This window comes from Oxyura jamaicensis, chromosome 12 (genome assembly GCF_011077185.1).
Source record: "Oxyura jamaicensis isolate SHBP4307 breed ruddy duck chromosome 12, BPBGC_Ojam_1.0, whole genome shotgun sequence".
In the NCBI taxonomy this organism is placed as follows: domain Eukaryota; kingdom Metazoa; phylum Chordata; class Aves; order Anseriformes; family Anatidae; genus Oxyura; species Oxyura jamaicensis.
This window is the reverse complement of record NC_048904.1, coordinates 10,984,359-10,995,750: the sequence shown is the minus strand read 5'-3', so window position 1 is coordinate 10,995,750 and position 11,392 is coordinate 10,984,359. Positions and strand designations below refer to the sequence as shown.

The following is an 11,392-nucleotide window of genomic DNA, read 5'->3' as shown; positions in this document are numbered from 1 at the left end:
CCCAGCGGTTGCTATTACATCAGCACAGACATGCTTTTCAGGCATTACATCTTGTAGTGCTCCGCAGACACTTAGCCCTACAGAGCACACACAGCCTTAGCTTACAGCTCTGTTTTTGCTTTCCCGCAGGACAGGTGAGATGCTGCATTACACAAATGTGGCACAAGGAAGCTGCATCTCTGCTGACCGACATGGAACAGGCTCTCCAGGCACATACATGGCTGGTATGTGAGGAACTCCTCTTCCTTCTGAGATGGCCATCACGCCCCATTAGAGTGGAGAGGGTTTTTTTGCAGATGCCATTCAAACTGCATACAAAATAACACTGGCCAAGGTGGAAGATAACAAGCCCATACACCTCTCAGGACTGCTTTTGAGAAGGTTTGTTGGCAAACTGGCTGCAGAGGGGAAGCAGCAGAGGGAGTTATGTCCCAGGACCCTCCTTCCCAGCATCAGGTACAAGTACTGGGGCCAGCGAGGAGGTAAATGTCACTGCGGTTTGTCACAAGGAAAATGGGGATAAAATGCTCAGCTTGGTGAGCAAAGGAAGCAAGCCAGCATGCCATACATAGCAGAATTAAATCATCTTTCTAACTCTGCCACTGAACAAGTGAGTCCTGGTTCCCAGGCCACTGAGAGGTGGAATCTAGGTTGCAGAGCATTGCTGGTGCAATATAGTCATATCATGATCCAGAGAAGAGGTATTTCACAGGCTGGGACAATCATTTCTCCTTCATGTTTGGAGGGGAATTTTCACAAGCCCTGGATCCATTAGCAGTTCAAACCTATGTGTGTTTTCCATGGCTCCACCCAGTTCTTATCCAGAGAGCTGAATGTGAGATTTCACTACTGAAGTGGCCAGGGTCTGGACCATTTGTTTGTTCCAACTGGCTCCCGAATTCAGCAGCCAGGCTGGGAGGCCAGAAGCATCCCATTTTGCAGCAGGCCAAGACCCTGTACCTGATGGGATAAATCTGCTCTTGTTTGCTGTCTTTTTATACACCCCAATAAGGAGTAGAAAACCTCTTCAGGAGTAGCAGGCAAAAGCAGGGGAATATCTGGAGAAACTCCACAGTTTTCAAGGTTGTACATTGCTGTTCTGAGGCAGAAAACAAGTTTATCTCCTCCTGGCCCCAGAGCCCTGAAGAGGTGAAAATGTCCCTACAGATGTCAGAACAACTCTCTCCTTCAAGTCTTCAAGAGATCTCAAAGGGCTGTTTCATTCCTTAGAACAAAAGGGCAGTTGGTGCTCCTGATGTTTTAGCCTATAACTAGATGATTCCTTTCTTGTCTCCTTCCCAGCATCCTTCCCCATGCTTTCTTTGCAATTCCATTGTCTAATTTGCAAGAATGCATCCCATGAGCACAACTTTTCCCTTTGACCTCTGCCCCACCCCAGCCCCATCCCTCATTAGAAGCACAACAACTTTCAATGGAAGTGTCCCATGAACAGAAGTGGGAGACAGATGGAGTTTCTCATTTGGGGTGACAGGTTTTGTGGATAATGATTTCAATGAGGGAGATAAACAGCAGTAGGAAACCTACAGGTTCAGTGGCTCAGGTCCTTTCCTGTCAGCCTTTGAACAAACAGTAAAAGATAGCCACAAAGTGACTGGGAAAATAAAGTCAGATAAAACAGGATGCACGCCTTATTGATAAACTCATTTCTCAAAACTACAACAAGTGTGAATAAGGTGCTTATAAACTTGATGTACCCACCAGAACGAAGTGATACCAAAGCTTGTAACCCAGTAGACAGAAGAAGGAAAGTGGGATAATAATAATGAACTGAGTTGTCCAACCTGGGCCTGCAGAGCACATCTTATGACCTAACCCTGTCCGAGATGTACAAGACCCTCTTGCCCTGGGAAGCCGTAGCACAAACCTGTCGACGTTGCAGCCACCAGAGCCCCAGGCTGAGGCATCACAGCCCCTTGAGCCCAGCTCCACTGCAGGAAACACCTGTGGAGGGCTGACACCTCGCTCCTTCCAAAGCATAAATGCCTTCAGCCGCACCTCTGGGGAGAAACCAAATTGTCAGCAAAGTAAATTGCTTTTTGGATTGCTTCTTGTCCCACTGTGAGAGCTTCACTTTAGGAGCTATCGTGGGAAGGGATGGCACGGTTAGGTGAAAACCCCACATCCCAGAGGCTGCTCCAGGGGCTCAGGATATTAATAAACCAATACCTTGAGGCTGAGGCAGGAGTGCAGAGCGGCCGCTTGCTTCTTCAGGAGACTAATTTTCTGTGGGAGCGGTGGGAGAGAAAGACCTATTTTATACCTAGATAATAATAATAATAATAATAATAAAGGAAGACAAATAAATAAATAAATAAAGAGTGCTTGATAAATGCATTATTAGCTGTAGTGGGAGCAATTACAGGAAGAATGGGAAGTGACAGCTGCAGGCCCCAGATAGCCAAGGCACAAAAGGGGAGTTTTAGACAAATGTCCTCCAGATAATGGGTTTGCTTCTTGTCTAGTTTGGGGGAGGGAGCTGGCAGATATGGGAGGCATTAACAGGCTGTGCCACACGTAGGGAACAGAGATGCTGCCGTACCAACTCTCTGCAGGCATAATTTAGCTTTTTTTTTTTTTTTTTTCTTTTCCCCAGTGCATCTGACTTAGTATTTGTTTAAAGCAATGTATCTTCCACTGTCTTCACCCTCTCTGCAGTGAGCTATTCCCATAATGAGAGGGAAAAGAGGGCCCTGGAGTTAACAGCTTTATAAGTTTGTCCATTTTCAGGACTGGAAGCTTAGCTAATAAGACTGTGGGTGACCTCTGGAAATAGGGTCACAGCCTGTGAGAGAATCTGTGCTGGAGTGCAGTGGAAAGCTGATGTCAGAGACAATCTAGAGACTTCTATCTGGAGGAAGAGGTGCCTTCTTCCAGATATCTCTGGAAGGCTAAGACACAGAAACAAAGGAGCTCAATGGGAGTCATTCTGCTCTAGACCTTGCACCAAATATTCAGGCCAGGGTGGCTGTGAGCTCACTAAACAAGGTCTTGCCTCCCTGCTGCTCCCACTAAGGATGGAAGAAGAAAAGCAAATCACTGCCATTTTTTCCTGCAGACCAGTTCTATCCAGGGCCCATAAGTCTGAGATTCAGAGTCCTACCTTTTGCCCTTTCCCTGTGAGGCACACACCTTTTGTTGCTTTAACCCATGGCTCTTTTCTGGTCACACAATAATGAAAGAATTCTGCCATTTCAGGAGCACTGGAAAGCGCAGGTGATGGAAGGCGGAGGGAGCATGACTCCCCTGTACAGCAATGTGCTCCACAATAACAGCACGAGAACCAGCTGCAATTTGGTGGGGATGCTGACACGGAGGTCAGACAAGCTGTATTGTAATTTGCGTCCAGGAAAATGCAACCAGACATGACCAGGCAACAAAGGATTACTCTTCCAGTTATTACAAACAAAGAGCATGCAGAGGGAAATCATAGAGACCTCTCTACAAGACCCCTGTGCCTTCAGCTTAGCTCCGTCTCAGCCTAATTACATGGCCTTGTTTGCATTAGTTATTGTCTGTGGGCTCTCCCATGTCCCCTTCTCGCTGAGTGTCACTCGGAGCCATTAACACAAATTGCACATCCATACTAGGGATTCCCTAGGGCACACATAAACTTTCCACACCAAATACGATCAGTCCAGCCTGGGGCAACACCCAGGAGGGGAGATTTCAGCTTAAATGGTTAGAAGTTGGGAAAGTTGTAAGTGACAGAAAGTGGGGGTCTAATAATAGGAATTGTTAGGCAGCCTTAATAGAAAGCACATTACCAGGCTTGTGCTCTGCATATAATGTATCTTCTCCAAGTTAATTGCTCATCAGTTCAGTACATAAACAAAGACTGATGCTGTGACTGTGCAAGTGGCTGGGCTCATTCCCCAGTGAGCTTCTTGCTGCAAAAAGAAAGGCTTGCTCCAAACACCACGTCCTACCTGCCCGTGATAGCAGAGTGCCTGGGAGAACAGCTGCCTACAAACCCAGGAGGTGCTCCTGGACCTAAGGAGCTGGGGCTCTGTCACCCTGTGAAGGCTGCTCTCTGTTCTGCTGCCAACAAATGTCTCCAGCTGAAGTAGGGTTACTGCAATGCCTCCTCGTCTTAAATGCATTCCCTTCCTCACCTCCCAGAAGACTTACAGGCAGCTTTTTGTTTAATTTCAGCTCCTGCCTGGTGTTCTGAAACCCTGCCAATATTGCTTTTCCAAAAGTAGGTACCTACAGGCACTGGGACAGAAGTACTGGTCCTGTTAGTGCCGAGTTACGGGAGCAAGAAGGCGGCTGAGGTCAGGGAGTTTTGTGGGGTTTGGATGTGCCCAGGGGACTGGGAGCAAACTCAGCAGAGTCTCTGCCTATGTGTAGGAATATGCATAGGTTTAAAGCTGGAGATCTGATGGGTTCTGAGGCAAGAGGAGCCAGTAGGCAGGATGGGTATGGGTTGGAGGGTGATCCAACTGGGCTGCAAGGGGGTCATAGGAGTTACTGACAAGAGCAGGAACCTGATGTTTACCAGCCACAGACAGCAAGGTCATGACTTTGCAACTAGCCTCAATGGGTCTCACAGTCTGCACCAAGCCTGTGGACACCACATAGCACTAAAGGCTGAATTTGGATGGCTTGGTAAACATCATATTATCATCCCAGTTTGTCCCTGCTGGAACAGAGCTCCTTAACGCTTGGCTTGGAAACACTTTCTGAAGCAACCTTAAGGGTTATCCATGAGAAATGCCTGAAATCTGGGATTCCCAGTTGCATGAATGACTGGTCTCACCTGGAATCATATGGCAGGATGCGTAATGAAGTGCTGGTCTCTAGCAGCAAATAGGTCTAGACAGATCGCCAGGCTGCTTCTAAACAGCAGAGAACAAATGGCCAGAGGTGAAAATTGTCTGCTCTCGGGAGTCTGCTGTTTGCAATCATCTCAGTGCCCAAGAAGGTAGCATAAGTTATCCCATGGCAAAAGATATTCTAATTTGCCTTTGGCTCAGTCTGCAAGACTGTAATCAGTGCTGCTAATCTTTAATAAAAGGGGTTCACAGGAGCCTTTGTTTATAATGACATGGTGGGTGATAGCTCTTTCTTGTTATAATCCCCTCTCAGAAAGCATCTGATGGGGAAAATGTCTCCCTTGACAGTTTGCTTAAATTTTCATTTGCCAAAACGCTGAATAAACTTCTTGTTTGTCTAATGGAACTAGAAAGAATTGTGACACTTTTATTGTTTGTTTACTTCCTCACTAGGGCACCAGCTAAATTGAAGATGTCATCACACAGCACTGAGAATCAAGCTTCTTAATTTAACTGATTGGTTTGCAAACAAGGGTCTCCAAAGCACCACTGAGCTACACAGGCTTTCTGGTGACCACAGACTGAAAAACATCAATGAACTACAGGCAGAAGAAGCAATGCAATAGGGAGGTAATCCCAGAAAAGCTGCTGCTTTTACAAGGTATTGCACAGAAGCACTGGTCAAACGGCATCTGTAAAAGCGGCAGAAAGAAGACAAAGAGAGCAATACATTTTCCTATAAATCCTACATAATTAGCAGCTGCTACTGGATTAATGCTAGCACTAATTCTGAAAGGGGGGGGGGGGGGGGGGGCGTTTTCTTGCCTGAATTCCCTCTATTATTCACTCTTTTTATTCCCTTACAACCAGGAGGAGAGTTACTCTGGCTTTACACCACACCAAGCAAGGACGGACTGCAGCATTCAGGATGCAGACAGAGGAGCAGTCCCCCATGGATCGGTGAGATTTTCAGACAGATCAAATGTTGAGCTTCAGGTAATTGGCAGAGATCCTTTAATGTCTGAGTTTAACACTCACCTACTAGAAGAGAACACAATTAGGCAATGAGATGTGGAAGAGTCTGAAGTGCCAGGTATAATAATTCAGCTGTAGTAGGCTGTTCAGCAGAAAGCTGAAGGCTGAGAGCTGTCAATTACACCAGGGGTGAATTAATACAACCAAATTCATGCACTGAAGCATCTTATTATTGCTATGATCACATTTTATTATGAAGCAGTTTGGGTGAGGTTATTTTTTTTAATTTATTTATCTATGTTAATTTTGTACAGAGGCAAATAAGTTATGAGCTGGGAATTGTATTAATTTCACTGCTTGGAAATATTTTAATAGCCGATTAGGTCGCTTGTTAGTTGTATTTTTTTTTTCTTCTTTCTTCCTTCTCTTTCTGTTCATTATAAAATTAGCATTATGTACAACAAGCACCATGGGGTAGCAAACCATAACCCCTCTTGGTCCCCATCCTACACAAAATTTACTAGTAACCCTCCAAACTCAACTTCCACACCGACATTTCCTTACCTCCCCCACGTGCATTTGAAGGGCTGGCCTCTCTAGGGCAAACAGAAAAGGATTTCATAGTCCAGAGGGAGATCTCCCCATCCTCACCAAGGCAAATAAACTACATTACTGAAAGCACGAGGAAGCTCAGAATTTAGGATCAGAATCAGAATCAGAATTTAGGATCCAGGAAAACTGTGACTTGGACACATCCAATAAATAATGTCACATACTGAGTGCATGGCTGCACTGCACCAACCCAGCCTGCTGCAAGCAGTGTTGCTCTTGGGGAACCAGACAGACTGGGGGGAACCACGTAGTTAAGGGAAGGCACTCAAGTGTCTTCTGCTTCTAGGGTAAGGTATCTAACCTGGCTGAAAGTCAACAATATTTAAAGACCAGCTGCCCTGAGATGATACCGAGAGAGGCTTTGCCCATCCCGTTCCAAGAAACAGAGATGTCTGGGTATTTGCCACTTTTACAGCTTGGACTGAAAGTCTCAGGCAGTCTGGAGACATTAATTAGTTTTTTACATTGAGAGAACAGGGCTCTAAGCTTTTCCTCCTCCACTTGCATAGCACGGGCGAGGTGAGATTCATGGTAGACACCCACCCTGCTAGACACCCACCCATGCAGGAGCACTTGGGGCTGGAGCAGCAGGGCACTCACCTCGAGGGCTTGGACACAGCCAAGGAGGGGAAGATTGGCTGAGGAGAGCTGGGATATGGTAGATAAAAGTCTCATGTATGGGTAGCCCAAATCTAAATGAAAACACGTTGGATTTACATGGGATTTGGGTAGAACTGGTTTGGGGACAGGTAGAGGGCAGGAACATGGGATGTGACAGATCTAGGCAAGGCAGGAGGTAGAGAAGAGGGGGAGGAAAAAGCATTTAAATGCCCCAAAGAGAGATACAAGGCCATTCCGTTGCCTCGGCCACAGATATTTCTGCACAAGCTCAGCAAATCCAGCTGCTAACATCAGAAGATCAGAAACTTGGAGGAATCCTACAGTAACATTTTTCTTTGGCTTAATTACCGAAATAGACAAATTGGAAATTGGCCCATCATGAAGATAAATAGCAATAAAAAAAATGCAGTTGAGAAAACTGTTCCTTCTAAATTATAATTAACCACCCACCAGCAGCTACCTGGCAGAGGTGAGAGGGGAGGCTGCGAGCAGCCCCTTGGCTCGGCCGGCAGCGCTTCCCGTGATGCTCCTCGTTACTGCACCTCTGGGGCACTTAATGCCCCATTTTGCTTTCAGTGCAATTATAAAAGGCCACTTACATTTGCCACCCCCCTTCTTTGTCTCCCCACCCCAAGATCTCTAATAGTCTAAATTATCAGCAAATTGCCTATTTGATAAGGGCAAGCCATTTTGCATTGAGAGCTGAACTATTTCCCACTTCTGGGGGATAATATTAGGCAAATAACAAGCATCATTCTTTTGACATGTACAATTATTTGCCAAGTGTATGTTTGAATAGCCTGCTCCTTTGTGTGACAGGGTCCGTTCCCCATTAGCATACTTGACAGATGAATATGCTGGGTCCTTGTGGAAAACCTGGCAGTAACCATGGTGATTGGGAGACAATGTTTTGAGTGAGGGATGTATTATCAATTTCAACTGGAAGTAAAAAAGTGTATCGCTAACGAGCTGATCTGCAATCCAGGAGAAATACATTGTTCCCAGGTAATTAAGCCAATCTTGGTACCAGTTTTAAACTCACATAAATTAGAGGCAGAGGTATCTACCTATTTTGTTGTTTCCCGATGGAGGTTTTTCTCCTTGATTTTTAATTAAAGTTCTCTGTGAAAGAACTGAAATCTGATTTTCTTTGTGCTAAGAAGTTCTGGGGGCAAAGTGGATAGCCAGGACAGTCCCTGTCTTTGCATGTATTAGGGAGGGGTGAGTGGCCAGCCTTGCTAAACAAGGCTCCCAGGGCAGTCTCTCTCTTCTGTCCACCACCTTTTGGGTTACCCTGGCTTTATTCTGAGCTTTCTTTTTGGAACTGTGGAAGGAGAAGTTGCCTCGTATCACTCCAGAGAAAGCAGGGAGCTAAGCAGTGGCTGTGGACATCTCTTCTGACCTTGCTGAACCTTGCCTTTGATGTCCAGGCTCTGGTAGCTCCTGGGCATGTCACGACTGTTCCCATTGAGAGGAAGGTGTTGCCTGAGTCCAGGAGAGTCCCACTGATTGCCTCCATTGGCTGCTCCCTGAACAAAACGATTCCCCTCCTGCAACTGGTGGGGCAAACCCCAACCTTGCAGGGCCAAGGAGAAAGGAAAGAAGAGAGGGGAGTATTTCTATTTGCTGACCGCAGAGCAAAGGGGGAATGCCTCTTGTTCCCATTTTGTGAAGGTGATTTCAGGTCCAGAGGAGCTCTGATGTTTGCACTGGGTCCCAGCCACTCCTGTGTGCACAGATTTAGGTCAGGGTCCTGTGGGAAGAGGCAGACAGACACCACCACCCACTCAGGGCTACCTGGTGCATCGAAAGAGACAGCTCTGGATGCAGCACCAAATCCATCACAGGGAGAAGAGACGTCCTTATGCCTTCATTTGATTAGAGAGGCTGCTCACATGCCTTTCCCCCTTGGGAAAGACAGACTAAATAACCTCTGCATAGCAATGCTTTGCCTCAAATCTTGCCCATTTAAATCTATACAGAATAGGTGAACAGCATCTCCATTTTGTCCTGGTAGATATATTTCATCAGCTCTGCCTGGGGATAGACGGACACAAAACCCAGGCAGGGAGCAACAAGACCAGTGTTTTCCTCACGCTTTTCTAAGAAAACTGAGTGACCTGTTTGAAACCCCTGCCCAGTCCCCCTGTGGACCCCTTGAATCTCTGTAACACATAACCTCACTTTACTGAAAAAAGGTAGATTACAGAAACAAGGTTACTATTAGCAGTATGATTAGCAACATATTCTATACAGTCCTTCATTAGCGGGAATGTCCCTGCCTTTTTAGACTCAAATTTGCCCTCATTTTCCACACACCTGGTGCTCTCTTGCTTTTACTGTTGTAAAATATTGACATGGAAAAAGCTGAATCAGGTACCTAAGGTCAGAGAAGGTGATTTGCACTGGAGTAATGAATCCTACTGCCTCCCAGAGCTCCCTTTCTTGCTTTTTCCTTGTTCCTGGTTCTTTTTCAGGCAAATGTTTGATTTTTCTTTTTTTTCCCCACCCCCAACCTCTGTTCCCACCACTCTCCCTGTTTTGGACTTTGGCAGGTTGAGAGCTACAATTAGAGCCAGTGTTTATGGTGCTGGCCATATGGCTCGCAATGCAAAACAGCAGCTGCATGGGAATCTCGAGAGCAGCCCTCCCCAAGGTCACGGTGCACAAGGGAGTGCGTGCCCACCCAGGTGGGACACAGGAGCCTGCCACCACTTGATCTATGACTGTGCACGTACCGACTGAGCACCTCGGATGCAAACTAATGCCAGAGCAGCTGTGGAGCACTGATCGTGTCACAAACACGGCCATTTTGCAGAGCATCAGAGACACAGGAACATCAGAGCCTCTGCCTCCCTCCAGAGACCAGCTGCAAGTTCCTGGAAACAAGGAGGGAGATGAGCTGAAGTCACCCAGGAGCTTATAGTACCTTAAATGCAAGTTCTAGGTCAGCATTGGGGTGAAGGTTTCCCTTTTACTGGAGGGTCTTCTAGAGGGATTTTTTGCTTGGAGAGGAGGGAGCCTGGGTACCACTCATGGAGAGCCACATGAGACAGGGGCTCTCACAGCAGCAAGTATCTTGCTGTCCCGAACCAGGGCACCTTCTACCCATTCTGTTTCTGCAGTGACCCTCCCTTTCCCATCCCAAAGATATGTGACAACATGACCACCACTGTGGCCCCTTGTCTGATTGATAGTCTCAGCTGTATCATCCACAAACACAAGGTAAAAAATCCCATTACTGCAATCACAAATACATTACACCCATATCTAAAGAGCAGAGATTCATTCCAGATTAGATACATTTTTTTTCTTAAGGAGGAACAGTGTTTAAATCACAAATTTTCTGTAGAAATAGCCCTGTAAAAAGCAACCTGAACAACTTCTGCACCCAGCTGCCTTTCAGGAAACTTAGCACCAAGCTAGCCAAGCTGGGATTTCCTTCGGCTCTCTCGTGACATTACCAGATATGCTTTTAAAGATGTCACATGCATAAAAGAGCAAGTATGTGACCTGACTGAAGCAGGCATTTCCCAGGCTGTTTATCACCCTCCACTAAATGAATGAGAGCATTTGATGCTTACAGGCTCTAACCAGCCCAGAAGGTCACTCTCTGGGACTGTGCCAACTGCCCTGCTCTTCCCAGAGAGCAGAAAAATACATGTCCCAGAGTCTGACACACGGGCCAGTGAGCTGCTCATCATTGTGCAGGAAGCCAGTAAGCTCTCCATATCGCATCACAGAGCCCATCTCTGAAATGCATCCATTGCTGCACTCCCAGGATGTCCCCATTTAACAGTGTAGCAACACCACACAGCAGTGCAGGGACTGAGGAAGGCTGCTTGCCTGTCTGAAACCACTGAAAGAAGTTAGTCCAATGCTAGTCTTTCTGCAGGACATGGCCTCCCAGCCCTTGCCAGTCTGACCAGGACCTGAGGTTTTAAATCTCACCCAAAAAACATCAGGCAAGATCTTGTCTGTCTGTGTTAAGAAGTGCCCCCTTAAACTAAATCTGTGTGTGAAGGTGTCGGAGAGGTTTCCCTACTGAGCACTCCAATCCCAAAGCTGTTATCTATAGTACCATGTTCAGTCTCCATATGGTGCTCACAAAAAGTAGAAGAAATGGGTAGAGGATGGTACATACACAATGTCTCATAATGTTATGCTGAAGGTTTTATCAATGGGTCTTCAGGAGACTAAAATAGATGAAAGGAGGCTGAATCTGCAATAATAAAAGTAAGTAATAGAAACGTTAGGTGAGAGAGCAGGGAGGAAGGAAATAATATTTTTCATTACCTTGTGATGCCCCGATGTCCAGTCACAAAAATAAACAAATAAAACAAGTTCTGGATGGTGGCTAAAAGTGAAGAAAAAGGCAGAGGAGCTGG

General features: G+C 46.2%; 1 long non-coding RNA gene across 2 annotated transcripts; it reads right to left on the bottom strand.

Annotated features, from left to right (window-relative positions):
• Positions 1-1,884: 1,884 nt before the first annotated feature.
• Positions 1,885-7,604, bottom strand: LOC118173046. 2 transcript variants are annotated; one of them, XR_004753975.1, is made up of 3 exons: positions 7,455-7,604; positions 2,188-2,281; positions 1,885-2,018 (listed from the first exon to the last, which is right to left on the bottom strand). It is a non-coding gene; the product is annotated as an uncharacterized LOC118173046 (long non-coding RNA). The 2 variants fall into 2 exon arrangements; XR_004753976.1 differs by having other exon boundaries at positions 7,465-7,604.
• Positions 7,605-11,392: the final 3,788 nt, after the last annotated feature.